Raw genomic sequence first — 14283 nt, 5'->3', positions numbered from 1 at the left:
TGGCCCCTGCTGTGAAGTTGCTGATCGCTACAAATCGTTCAGGACCATTCTTTGGTCCTTTGTTTCCCGCTGTGCACCATGATCGCTAGAAAGTCTCAGTGTGTAAAGGGGACTTTACAGCGACTTCGTTAGCGACTTCCCTTTCAAAAAGCTGCTTTACAACGTCCCCAATGACTAGCTAGGTCGTTCTGCAGGTCCGGATCGCTGTTGCGTTATTGGCCAGGTCTGCCTGTTTGACAGCTCACCAGCAACTCACCAGAGACTTTGTAGCGATCCCGGCCAGGTTGGGATCGCTGGTGGGATCGCTGAAAGTCTCAGTGTGTAAAGGGGCCTTTAGAACACCACCCATCAGACACCTATCTTCTTGTAAGAAATTTGTTATTAAGTTATGACCATTTTGATGAGCCAATTATTGGGATACAAGCATTCATAGGAACACAAGTTCCCAATTATATGCCCATCTATATTGATTGAAGAATGAGCAAAACTCTTGATCAATGCTTGCAATATTTTTTAAACAAGCTATAGAATTATTGTTATCAGCAGCACATTGCCCCATGTAAAAACAGGAAATGTGTGATGGAGAAGTGGTAGAGTAGATATCAGACAGGACAGGCTTAAGTTGAGGTAGAGGAGGAGTGACAGGTGGCAAGTCTGTGTTGGTAGTGTGGGTCTCACAGGGTGCCAGCTCTTAATAGGGTTGGAGTAAGAGAAGATGCGGCTACGGTGTCAGGGCCAGTCAGGAAAAAATGAGGTAACCTCATGAGGTCTGGAGCCTACGGTTTACACAGGTGGTGTGAGGGTCATGCTACCAAAGAAGCCATCAGGGCCCAAAAGCGGACAAAGGTGTAAGGAAAGGGAAGAACGGAGATACAGACCTGGCACCTTAAGGACGAGTTCCAAGACAGCAAGCGACAGGTCGAGTACGAGTACCCCAGAAACAGAAGAATTAGAATGTTTGCCATAGCAGTGTTAAGAATAAACTGAACAAGTTTGGTTGCCAAGTGAACTCTGTTGTTCCTTGGGTTACTATTTCGTCTACGACAAGGACTGGCAGTGGGGTGATGGACACCAGCCTGAAGAAACCAGTACGTTTCATGCACCCCACCCAAAGTCACACTCGTACATGGAGTCTCCTCCCTTATTATGCAATGCCTGGCTGATATTTTTGCATATTTCAGTTTTGGAAACTGTTGACCTCTTTTGTTGACTTAGTAGCAGAAGGCCAATAATTCCCTTGTACTTTCCTGATGATATTGTAGTACTGTCTTTTTTTTTTTTTTTTTAAATATTTAGAAGTGGGACAAGATTTCATGGTCCTCAAGGCAAGGGGCTTCAAAATGTGTTCTCATCTCGAGCCTTAAATTCAGAATGAAAACTGTTGTTAACTTAATTTTCCACTACTACCATCTGTGCTTTGAGTCCATTGTGGGAAACGTGCAATACAAATGTCTGTTTGTTCAACCAATAACTGATATTTTTATTCTTCTTTTCCCTACACTCCAATCTCATCCACTAAGCTCTAGTTTTCAATGTAATATGCACTAGGGATCAAAATTACAGTACAACACACAATCTCATAAATGTTAAGGTCATTATGTAGCCCTATGTGATTATATGCTAACATGAATAAACTCACAGTATTTTAAAGGGAACTAATCATCAGGATTTTTGTATATAACCTAAAGCCAGTGCTATACTGGCACTATCATGCTGATTGTCTACATACCTGTAGTGATCAGCTCAGATGTATAGGTCTTGAAATCCAAGAAAGTAACATTTATAAAATCATCAGCTTCTTGAGTGACAGCTGCTGAGGATCAGATAATATCTGGGGTGGGATATCCATAGTTCTCCCCTCCCCCTGTTAGAATTAGCATAATTATTATATTGCCAGCCCAGAGTCCTGACCTAAATCCAATAGAAAACTTCTGGAAAATCCTTGGTGACAAAAGTTATGGCCAAGAAACCCACAACAGTCAAATAACTGAGGAGGATACTGGAAGAAGAATGAACCAAAACCACACCAGAGCAGTGTGAGAGACTAGTGATGTCCCGTGGCTGCAGATGTGCTGAAGTCATTCAAAGCAGAGGCCTGTACACGTCCTGATTGGTGACTGTTGTTACTGTGGCGCCCCTGACCTGGTCAGGCACCACTGAGTACTGCACCCATGCTGGGTGAGTGCAATCAGGTAATCCCAAAGGCTGAGTAGGGTGTGTACACACAGACACACTTTAACCAGGTCTCACACACATCTTAGAGGGGACCCCTGGGCAGACCCAGGAGGGGCGTGGCCTCCACATCTCAGCTATTGGTGCGGTGGAGAAACTGGAGAAGAGTAGTTGCAGTGGCAGTCAGAGAGAGGAGCTGGAGGTAGGCGAGTCTGAAGTGCAGACGCAGCACAGCGAACACACTAGTCAGACCCTGCACATGTAGTGGCTGCTGGCGGGGGAGTACATTGCCACACAGTCAGTCTGAAAGACACCTGAAGAGAGAGAGCAGTAAGGAGTCGAGTACGAGGACTCCTGGTAATGAAAACATTCACAGGGAGCAGGTCCCTAGAGCCAGCCATCCATTTAGTGGTCTGCTAAATCCTGCAGGTGGTGGGACTAGAGGTTCCACGCCAACCAACACAGAGTCCGAGCATCAGTAGCAATGAAGGGGCCCATAAGGAGGATTGAGCCTGAAGCTATCCACCTTGGTCCATGCTGCCAGCAAACGGTCCAGAAAGGGGAGAAAAGGCAGCTGCGACTTCCCTGGATGAATCCCACGGTACTTTAAGTCAGGGGTTGTCCGAAACAAGAAGTGCTAGGAAGGCGAGTCAGCAGTCACCCCTACACCAGCCTGAAGGATACCCGGTTCTCTCTGGTCTATCTCAGTATCGCCCGGGTTACCTCACAAAACCAGCTGAACGTGAGTAAAAAAGTTGAAAGACATTTCTGGACTGAGACTGAGTTCTTCTGCGACCTGTTGTTCTACACACATTCACCCGAGCCCCTGGGGCCAGCCTCACTCTCAGGAGGCCATACCACCAGATTGCACACACCATCAGCCCCAGACGCTCGTTAAACTGCAGTGGCGGTCCCCCATCACCCTGACCGCAAAACCGAGAGTGGTGTCACGACTCCTATGAAAGTGAACCTGAATTACCTGTTGCCAGAAGGGTCCCTAAAGAGAAGTCCCCGCAGTGTCCCGCAGGCACCTTCAGAAAAATTACTTATAATCTTTCTCTGTGCTAAAGTCATTGCTGTTCTCTAATTATGATCATCACATTTTGGGCAAAATAAAGGTGTTATGTCGATAAACTTTAAATCTCATGTAAAACACTGTTCTAGTGGTATGGTACACCCCTTCCAAAAACTTTCAAATGTTGATCAAAGGTAGATTGCATTATTGCTGTAATTTTGATCTCCAGTGTATACATACATTGCTGACAATCTCTACAATTAACCTCTACCCTCCATAGTAGATAGTTTATTAAATTGGGAACCAGCTGTAGAGCGAAAGACAACAGCAATGCAATGAAGGAAAGGACATTGTTCCTGCATGTTTTCCTTGTAAAAATCCATAATCTGAGCCTTGTTCCCTTTGGCTTCACCTACCCTTCTTCCTGGCCCTGGTGATATATAATGTAACTGTATTTCAGCGCAGCTCATAGGTGATTGCAGAGTAATGCCACATAATGCTACATTAAAAGTTAATAACAGGAGGAGTGTATATAGGATATAACATTTTCTGGTGACACAGGGTCATTCTTTATAATTCTGTCTGACGTTTCCTTTTTTTATTACTCCTTTCCTCCCATTACTAGCAAAACAGAAAAGAAACAGGTCATCATGGCTCATTTTGCTAAGTATACAGAATTACTACTTAATGGAAATGGCACACAACAAACCTAATATGTTAATCCCAGAATACAATTATCAAAATATGTCAAAGCTATTGCAGAAAGCTCAGAGTCCTTGATTCTGTAAAATTAATATAGGAAAGTAATGATGTAATATGCCTGACAGGGCGCAGTGGAATAATATCAGCAGGAGAACAAAGACAAATCAAACTCTATTCAAGTTCAATTCTGAAAAATACAATCACAAAATAAAATTGTTTTCCGTTCACATGTCGTTTTTAACGTACGCATTTTAGCTGTGTTTTCCACCTATAGAACATATGCTCATTATAGTCTATGGAGCTGATCACATATCGATGTGTTTTTGCTGACAAAGTGATGCAAAAATAAAAGGAGACTTGTCCTTTTCTGTTCCGAGCTAAGGATCAAAATCGACCATACAAGTTTATAGGTCCATGAAAATCACAGAGGACAATCAGAAGTCATCAATTGTCCTCTCCATGTGTTGTCCATTTTTAACATTATAGTGGATAAGTAGAGATTTAGATTTTTTACATTAATTTTGCATATAAGAAAATAACTGATTAAACACTAAAGGTAAAAACTGGCACAAGGACCAAACTGTATTAAGAAAAAAACTATATATCTGCCTAAATTATGCCTCATACACATTCTGTTAAAATTGTTAGGTAGTCGGACTCCTAGACTCATAAAGCTTATGCTCTAAGCGCAAGGTCTACCACAAAAATTATAAGGAGGGACTGCAATACACTCTGGAAGACATGTAGAGGAGTGCCTCAGAAAGCTTTTTTCTGAGGGCCGATGAGGACCACTATGTTCGATTGACTATGGAACAGTGGCGAGCACAGTCACCCATCACTAGTGTGATTTCATTAATCTTTTTCATAGCTCAGAATTACTTGTTGACTGGCCACGAGTAATACATTTTATGCAAGGTTTACATGGCTACATGATTCTGGTGAAATTTACATTGTGGGCCTCATTGCAAGATAGAATATGATGATTTCTTATGGTGGTACAATGAAATTATAACTTATGATAACTGGCGCATAGAGAAACAAATGTTTAGAAATGTGTTCAATTTTCTGTTTTTCTTTATTACAGAAAAATAAAGCAGATGAGACAGTTATATTTACAATATTATGGTTTTTATTACTGGTGTATTTACTATACTTATAAATTTGAGGTTCTTAGTACACATTTTCATCAAATTGTGCAAGCCCATCTGCCAACGACAAGGCGACCTCATCAAATGGGGTCCTACACTAACAGACTATCATACTTATTCTATTTATTATTATTCTTATTATCCTCATTAACCTTTCATTCCTTATTATTGCTATCATTACTCTAGTACTATGCGATCCCTAGAAGTGAAGGTGTTGATCCAGAAGGAAGCAAAACACCCCAGACACATTCAGCCAATTTGTGTCACAGGGACAAATTCCTTCTTGACTCTGAGAAAAAGCGATCAGTTCGAGAACCCTGGATCAAACCTGCGGATGTCAAATAATATATTATTTTATTATTACATTATTTTTAATAATACTAAATATATAATATACTAAAATATAATAACAAGTTAGTTATAGAGGACAAACAAAAGACTGAGATATTAAATAGGCTTTTCTCATCTGTGTTCACCAAGGAACTGACTGTACCAGGGATCATTCAACAAGTGAAAAATCAAAGTTCACCACCCGATATAATTATTTTAACACAAGAAGAAGTACGCCTACGTCTGAGTAAATTAAACATTGACAAATCCCCAGGGCCAGATGGCATTCATCCACGAATATTGAGGGAATTGAGCTCCGTAATTGACAGACCACTGTATCTCATCTTTTTAGACTCGCTTGTAACAGGGTTGGTGCCTCAGGATTGGAGGATTGCTGATGTAGTACCGATATTTAAGAAAGGTAAGAAAGATAGATCCAGGCAACTACCGTCCAGTAAGCCTGACATCAGTAGTATGCAAAATTTTTGAGGGCATTTTAAGGGATGACATGCAAAAATATGTTGCAGAAAATAATATAATAACTGACAGACAGCATGGATTCATGAAAGATAAGTCGTGTCTAACCAACCTGTTAGGGTTCTATGAGGGGGTAAGTGCAAACCTGGATATTGGTAATGCAGCTGATGTGATTTATTTGGACTTTGCAAAGGCATTTGATACTGTACCACATAATAGCCTTATATTAAAGCTCCAGAAGCAAGGACTACGGGAAACTATATGCAACTGGGTAAGGAATTGGCTAAAAGATAGGAAACAAAGAGTAGTCATAAATGGTACATTCTCTAAGTGGGATAGAGTCAGCAGTGGGGTGCCACAGGGATCTGTGCTAGGACCAATTCTTTTTAATCTCTTTATTAATGACCTTGTGGATGGGATTGATAGTAAAGTGTCAGTCTTTGCTGATGACACCAAACTATGTAGGATATTAAAAACTGACCTTGATAGTACAATATTACAAAAAGATCTGGATAAGATGTCAGAATGGGCAGATACTTGGCAAATGAGATTTAATGTTGATAAATGTAAAGTAATGCACCTAGGACGGAGTAATCCTCTAACTGCGTATACATTAAATGGAAGTAAACTCGGGACTACAGAACAGGAGAAGGACTTGGGTATTCTCATTACAAATAGGCGGAGCAGCAGCACTCAATTTCAAGCAGCAGCTGCAAAAGCAAACAAAATTCTAGGGTGTATAAAAAGAGAAATTAGATTCCGTGATCCCAAAGTATAGTTACCCCTCTATAAATCATTTGTAAGGCCACATCTGGAATATGGGATCCAGTTTTGGGCTCCACATTTTAAAAAAGGAGATTCAGAAGTTAGAGTCAGTTCAAAGGCAGGCAACTAGACTACTACAAGGAATGGAAGGCCTCCCATATGATAACAGGTTGAAAAAGTTAGATATGTTTAGCTTAGAAAAAAGAAGTCTCAGAGGAGATCTCATTTATATGTATAAACACATGTGTTGTCAATATAAAGGACTGGCACATGACTTATTTCTTCCAAAGACAATACTAAGGACCAGGGGGCACTCACTGCGAGTGGAAGAAAAGCGATTCCGACAGCTAAATAGGAAAGGGTTCTTTACAGTTAGAGCAGTCAGACTGTGGAATGCCCTACCACAAGAGATAGAAATGGCAGATACTATAACAGCTTTTAAAAAAGGGCTGGATGATTTCATCAGTACACAAAAAATTGTTGGTTATAAATGACTTAGTGACCAAATGTAGAACTGGTGGAGGAAGGTTGAACTAGATGGACCTAGGTCTTTTTTTTAACCTAAGTAACTATGTAAATATTATAACTTATATCACTATTTTATTATCATTGTATTAAAAAATATTATTTCTATTCTTTTTTAACATACTCTTCTGATTATTATTACTAATATTTCTATTATTTCTCTATTTACTATAAATAAGATCCCTATTTCTAAAGCTGTTGATCCAAAAGAAGACAAAAACCCCTAGACACATTCAGCCAATTAATGTAACAAGGGAAAAATTCCTTCTCGACCCCGAGAAAAGGCGATCAGTCCCATAACCTTGGATCAAATACCCTAATATTTATTAATTATGTACTAAATATTAGATCATAACCTAAATACTGTCACATTATTAATGTTATTACTCTTATTTATGATATTTTTAATTTGCTGCTACATTACTAATATTATTACTATTATATTACTAATATTTAACTGTTAAAATTATTTTATTCTGCATATCTATTGATTTTTGCCATTTTATTATTACTATTATTACTAACATTTGTATTGATATTTTGCTAAAACTATAAATTAGATCCCTATCACTAAGGCCTGTTTCACACGTCAGTGAAAAACACAAAAATGTCCCTCCATGTGCTGTGATTCACGGCACACTTGTGTTCTCCATGTGCTATCCGTGATAGCACATGAAGATAAACTCACCTGTCCCTGCTCCTGCTGTCCGTGGTGCTTAAGTCTTCCAGATGCTGTGTTCGGCCGCTGTGTCTCTCACCGCTGCAGCTACTTCCGGGTTGGCTGTGCAGTGCATAACTGCATATTTATAAAAAAAAATAGCTGGGCTGGAAGCAACAGGGAGCAGCAGCCGGACACAGCGTCGCTGGAGACGGGTGAGTTTAAAAAGCTTTTTATCTTTAATGTACATGTTTTTTTGGTACAGGTTTCATGGATCACACCATAATGTGGTCCATTGAACATCAGTGTTACCAGAAAAAAATGGACATGTCTCCATGCGGAGATACAGACACGCGTGTACGCCGCTCAGAAACACGGTCAGTAAAAATTACTGATGTGTGTGCAGACCCATTCCATTAATTTTAATGGGTCTGCGTTTGTCCGTGATTCTGATACGTATAAAAACTGTCACATACGTACCAGAATCACTGACGTGTGAAAGAGGCCTAAAGCTGTTGATCCAGAAGAAGGCAAAAAAAAACAGACACATTCAGCCAATTTGTGTCTCGGTGGAAAAATTCCTTCTTGACCCCCGGGAAAAGGTGATCAGTCCGAGAACCCCTAATACCCATTAAAAATGTTCTAAATATTATTATTATTTTTAATAGTACAGTATATTTTTTTATTACTTTACTGGTGAAATTATTACTATATTATGATCAATGATCACTTATTTTACTTTTTATACTATTTTACAATTCTACTAGTGCTAATGCTTCTATAATCTTATTAATACTTAATTGTTGTTGACCTGATGAAGGCGCACCGCCAAAACGTGTAGTTTTTCTCATCATCTACCATCTGTCAGTGTTATCAGCCGGTCTTATTACACCTTTTTGGATATATTCTTTTTAACAAAGTTGAAATAAAGAAATACCTTTTATTCAAATCCTTGGAGTCTGAGCTGGATCCGATCCTTCCCCTGCTTGTTTCTTATTAATACTTAAGTCCTTATTCCTAAAGCTGTTGATCCAGAAGAAGGCAAAAACCCACAGACACATGTCGCAGGGGGGAAAATTCCTTCTTGACCCCAGGAAAAGGCGATCAGTCCGAGAACCCTGGATCAAAACTGCTGCTATTATTTTTAAGTCTCTAGATATCATTATTATACAATTAATGTTACTGCTCTTATTAGTATAATGTTATACACTATAGTAATACTCCTAATATTATACCGTATCATGTTTTTAATACATTTGTAAGCATTATTAACTTAATAATTACTATTTTATGTTTATTATCATTATAATTACTAAATTTGATGCTGTTGCTGTTCCTACAGCTTGTATGTTGGGGCCACACTGTCCATCAGCGTCTCATCGGTTTACTGAGGATGGTCCAGATGCTACTTTTCTTTCCTCTAAAGTTGGTGCTAATGTATTTGAATATGGACTGCTGGCGGATCGTCTGTCTCTGAGCAGGCTGGTTCTGAACGCTTCTTGATGTTTTTTGCACCGTTCCTGTTTTAGCTTCTGAAGCTTTCTTTTCTTTCTTCTCAGTGACTTCTGCCTCATCTTCTTCCAGGTCTTGTACCTCTCCATACCTCATTGGTTCCTTTATCTCCTCTTCATTCCGCTGCTCTGGCATCATTGATGGCAGCTCAGATCTTTCTTCATATAATGGAAACAGCAGATATTTTTCCTGGGTTTCACGGTTGTCTATTGAGACGTTCCTTTACATCTATGGACAGAACATGAGGATATAATATGCAGTGTGATCAGTCACCTCCATCTTGAAGATCGGTGATGGGACCAATCTGGTGCAATAGATGAGGAGAAGTTGGTCTCTCCTCCTTTGTGCTGGGACAAGCTGGAGAGAAAACACAAGCAGATAATGGGACCAAGTATACAATGTCCAGAAGGCATCAAATCCTTAAAATTAGACGAAAGTTCCTTTAACCCAAATCAATGTAACCTGCTGGATTCTGAATAATTCTGTGCACAGAAAATCATATAAATTACTATGGAAAACTATTTTCTAATTGACTGACTTTCTGTTCAATCTACAATGTGCTGTAATTTTGTGCTGGACTAAAACATGTTCTGGATTATTAAATGCTGGATTATAGGAATGACACTTTGTTTTCAGATTAACTGGAAATTCTCTTTATATACTGTAAATAATTATCTCACATGAGAAGTATCCAGAACCGAAGACTCATTCCTGGCAGCAGTAGACGTCCTAAAAAAATCAGAATCTGGTGCGTGTCCTCTTATCACTCATCAGGGATGGACAATAGGACAAGCATCCGTGTATAATAAAACCCCCCGGAGAGCTGCGGCTCGCTGCCATCCTGTATATGTCCTCTATTGTAGAATTCATAGAAAAAGCTGTGAATCCAAAAAGATTTAGTCACAGATTTGATAAAGACCAAACATCGCAACTTCCCATACATACTCATAGTGAACATTCCCCCAGGTATCAGACCCTATCACACCCACACATGGAGGCAGCATGATCACATGGAGCAAAGTCTTTACTAGGTGTTTGTGGAGTCTCCAGTATAGGTAATACCACATGGAAAACATATTGTACATTGATTGTACTGGGGCCTGTAAATAAAGATACAGTTAGGTCCAGAAATATTTGGACAGTGACACAAGTTTTGTTATTTTAGCTGTTTACAAAAACATGTTCAGAAATACAATTATATATATAATATGGGCTGAAAGTGCACACTCCCAGCTGCAATATGAGAGTTTTCACATCCAAATCGGAGAAAGGGTTTAGGAATCATAGCTCTGTAATGCATAGCCTCCTCTTTTTCAAGGGACCAAAAGTAATTGGACAAGGGACTCTAAGGGCTGCAATTAACTCTGAAGGCATCTCCCTCGTTAACCTGTAATCAATGAAGTAGTTAAAAGGTCTGGGGTTGATTACAGGTGTGTGGTATTGCATTTGGAAGCTGTTGCTGTGACCAGACAACATACGGTCTAAGCAACTCTCAATTGAGGTGAAGCAGAACATCCTGAGGCTGAAAAACAAGAAAAAATCCATCAGAGAGATAGCAGACATGCTTGGAGTAGCAAAATCAACAGTCGGGTACATTCTGAGAAAAAAGGAATTGACTGGTGAGCTTGGGAACTCAAAAAGGCCTGGGCGTCCACGGATGACAACAGTGGTGGATGATCGCCGCATACTTTCTTTGGTGAAGAAGAACCCGTTCACAACATCAACTGAAGTCCAGAACACTCTCAGTGAAGTAGGTGTATCTGTCTCTAAGTCAACAGTAAAGAGAAGACTCCATGAAAGTAAATACAAAGGGTTCACATCTAGATGCAAACCATTCATCAATTCCAAAAATAGACAGGCCAGAGTTGAATTTGCTGAAAAACACCTCATGAAGCCAGCTCAGTTCTGGAAAAGTATTCTATGGACAGATGAGACAAAGATCAACCTGTACCAGAATGATGGGAAGAAAAAAGTTTGGAGAAGAAAGGGAACGGCACATGATCCAAGGCACACCACATCCTCTGTAAAACATGGTGGAGGCAACGTGATGCATGGGCATGCATGGCTTTCAATGGCACTGGGTCACTTGTGTTTATTGATGACATAACAGCAGACAAGAGTAGCCGGATGAATTCTGAAGTGTACCGGGATATACTTTTAGCCTAGATTCAGCCAAATGCCGCAAAGTTGATCGGACGGCGCTTCATAGTACAGATGGACAATGACCCCAAGCATACAGCCAAAGCTACCCAGGAGTTCATGAGTGCAAAAAAGTGGAACATTCTGCAATGGCCAAGTCAATCACCAGATCTTAACCCAATTGAGCATGCATTTCACTTGCTCAAATCCAGACTTAAGATGGAAAGACCCACAAACAAGCAAGACCTGAAGGCTGCGGCTGTAAAGGCCTGGCAAAGCATTAAGAAGGAGGAAACCCAGCGTTTGGTGATGTCCATGGGTTCCAGACTTAAGGCAGTGATTGCCTCCAAAGGATTCGCAACAAAATATTGAAAATAAAAATATTTTGTTTGGGTTTGGTTTATTTGTCCAATTACTTTTGACCTCCTAAAATGTGGAGTATTTGTAAAGAAATGTGTACAATTCCTACAATTTCTATCAGATAATTTTGTTCAAACCTTCAAATTAAACGTTACAATCTGCACTTGAATTCTGTTGTAGAGGTTTCATTTCAAATCCAATGTGGTGGCATGCAGAGCCCAACTCGCGAAAATTGTGTCACTGTCCAAATATTTCTGGACCTAACTGTATTTGGCATGCATCTGTTTCTATGTTCTTCATACAAATAAATACAGATAACGCCACTAAATTAACAGTCAAAATTATTTCATTAACAGTACATAGAGCCGAACACCCAATAACAGTGTCAGGACACTAATTCCATTGATGTTAGTGACGAAAACTGCCTCCAATAAATAATACCAGCAGCAGTGTCTTGTGTAACCTAATTATAAAATCTTGCTTTCCTGCACCACTAGGGGGAGCACAGTGCACCGATGGAGATAGGATGCATGCATATACAGTATATATATATATATATATATATATATATACATACTGCTCAAAAAAGTAAAGGGAACACTTATATAACACAATGGTATTTTAGTGGTCCCTTTATTTTTTTGAGCACTATATATATATATATATATATATATATATATATATATATATATATTTATATTTATTTATATATATCTCACCCCCCCCAGTGACCTGTGATAGCAACCGTTGTGGTGGGATTTTCTGCTCTGCCAGGTGTTCTCTCCTATTTTGAGTCTAATCAGGAGATGAGATACATCTGTATCAGTTCCTTCAGGGGATGTGCTGGCAGCTACTCACCAACATCCAACTCCACTGGTCACTGTTCTGTAACAGACTGAGGATGAGTGACAGTTTGCATTTTTCAAATTCAAATTCCACTGATCTTATTGGCTGCTGACTGTTGTCATACAACAAATGGCATTTAAAGGAACAGGACGCTCTTATCTCTCTGCAGTGCATTTGATATATACAAGCTATGATTTTATTTCTATGTGAAGCTGCGGAGATAATCAGAGAAGCAGAGCTTTTTTATTTCCATACAGAGTGTTTGAAATTTTATTATTGATATCATATCAGATTATTACGGATCTAATTCATTAGGGATCATTCATTAAGACCGGCATTGTACATACAAGTCTTTATAAAGGAACATTTTGAAGTAAGATGCATCAAAGAGGCACAAACCACTTAATGAATTTGGAGCATCTTCTCAGTGTCGTACGTCTTTGTATGTTTTCCTGGAAATGTTACTCCTCTCAGAAAGTAAAGTAATATTTCTGGTGTTAGTTATGTGTCGCCCGTGGATAAGGGGTACTCAGATCCGGGCCACGAGGTCACTTCTGTGGGTATCACGGTGGCGTGACCCGGTCTGTGATCCCAGGCTCCACAGTAAAAAGGGGTTAGGTAAGGGAGATTGTCCGTGACGCCACCCACGGTTGTGGTGAGGTTGTGACACCACCGCTGCTCTGGACGGGGATCCCGGGAGCGATGGTATGGAGCAGCTAGGATGTTGTTTCCCCTCCGTGGGTAGGGGGTTGGTGGTCCCGGGGCCCGGTGATGGGGTAGGGATGTATGGCAGGCGGGTTACGGGGCCTGGAGAGGTGCAGGGTCGCAGGGGCAGCGCTGTGCCACACGGCACGGTGGTACTCACTCAGCCCAATGATACACACAGAGTCTCTGCTGAAACAAACGGCTGGATGGACGGGTCCCACAGGCGGCTGCGGTGTTTTTCCCCTGACCCCAGGTTGGTAGTGTAAGTCCTTTCCTGCACCTTCCGTACGCTCCTCCTGCGCTCCGGTTTCCAGCTGGCTCCCCAATTCAGTACCGGTGGGCCACCGCCCAGCCCCGGCTACCTACGGTTCCACCAACTGTCTGCCCGGCTCCCTGCAGACGGCCACTACCGTCTGCCTGACTCTCTGTACAAGGGCCCTAGGCTCCAACCTAGGCCCCTGTCTGCGTCTGCCTCACTGCAGACCTCCTCTCTCTTCCTCTCCTAGACTTGTCTGGACCTGCTTCCTGCCACAGGGCAGCCCAAACTCCTGGGTGGGTGTCTCCATCTCCTGACTCCGCCCACCTGGTGTGTCTGTCTGAGCCCGAGGAAAGGAATCAAGTTTCACTGGGGATGTCTGCTGTGAACTGCTGGGGGTGGGGGTGTGTGTGTGTTGTTACCTCTGGCCCCTGGCTTGTCCAGGGCGCCACAGTTACACTACTAAAGTGGTGTAACTTTTTATGAATTGGACTGGCGGGCTCATCCACACCTTGTCCCAACTATGCTCTCCCCACTTTGGTCAAGCTGGCGGGACTGTCATGAAAAAAGCTTTTGCCAAATGTTACTATTTTTCAAGGTGTTCTATATATTAGTCTACCATTGTGTCATAAAGTGCAATTTGCCTTATTGCCCTGATGAAGCTTGTGACGGT

The sequence above is a fragment of the Anomaloglossus baeobatrachus genome, chromosome 6 (genome assembly GCF_048569485.1).
Source record: "Anomaloglossus baeobatrachus isolate aAnoBae1 chromosome 6, aAnoBae1.hap1, whole genome shotgun sequence".
Taxonomy (NCBI): Eukaryota; Metazoa; Chordata; class Amphibia; order Anura; family Aromobatidae; genus Anomaloglossus; species Anomaloglossus baeobatrachus.
Note: the sequence above shows the minus strand (reverse complement) of the source record.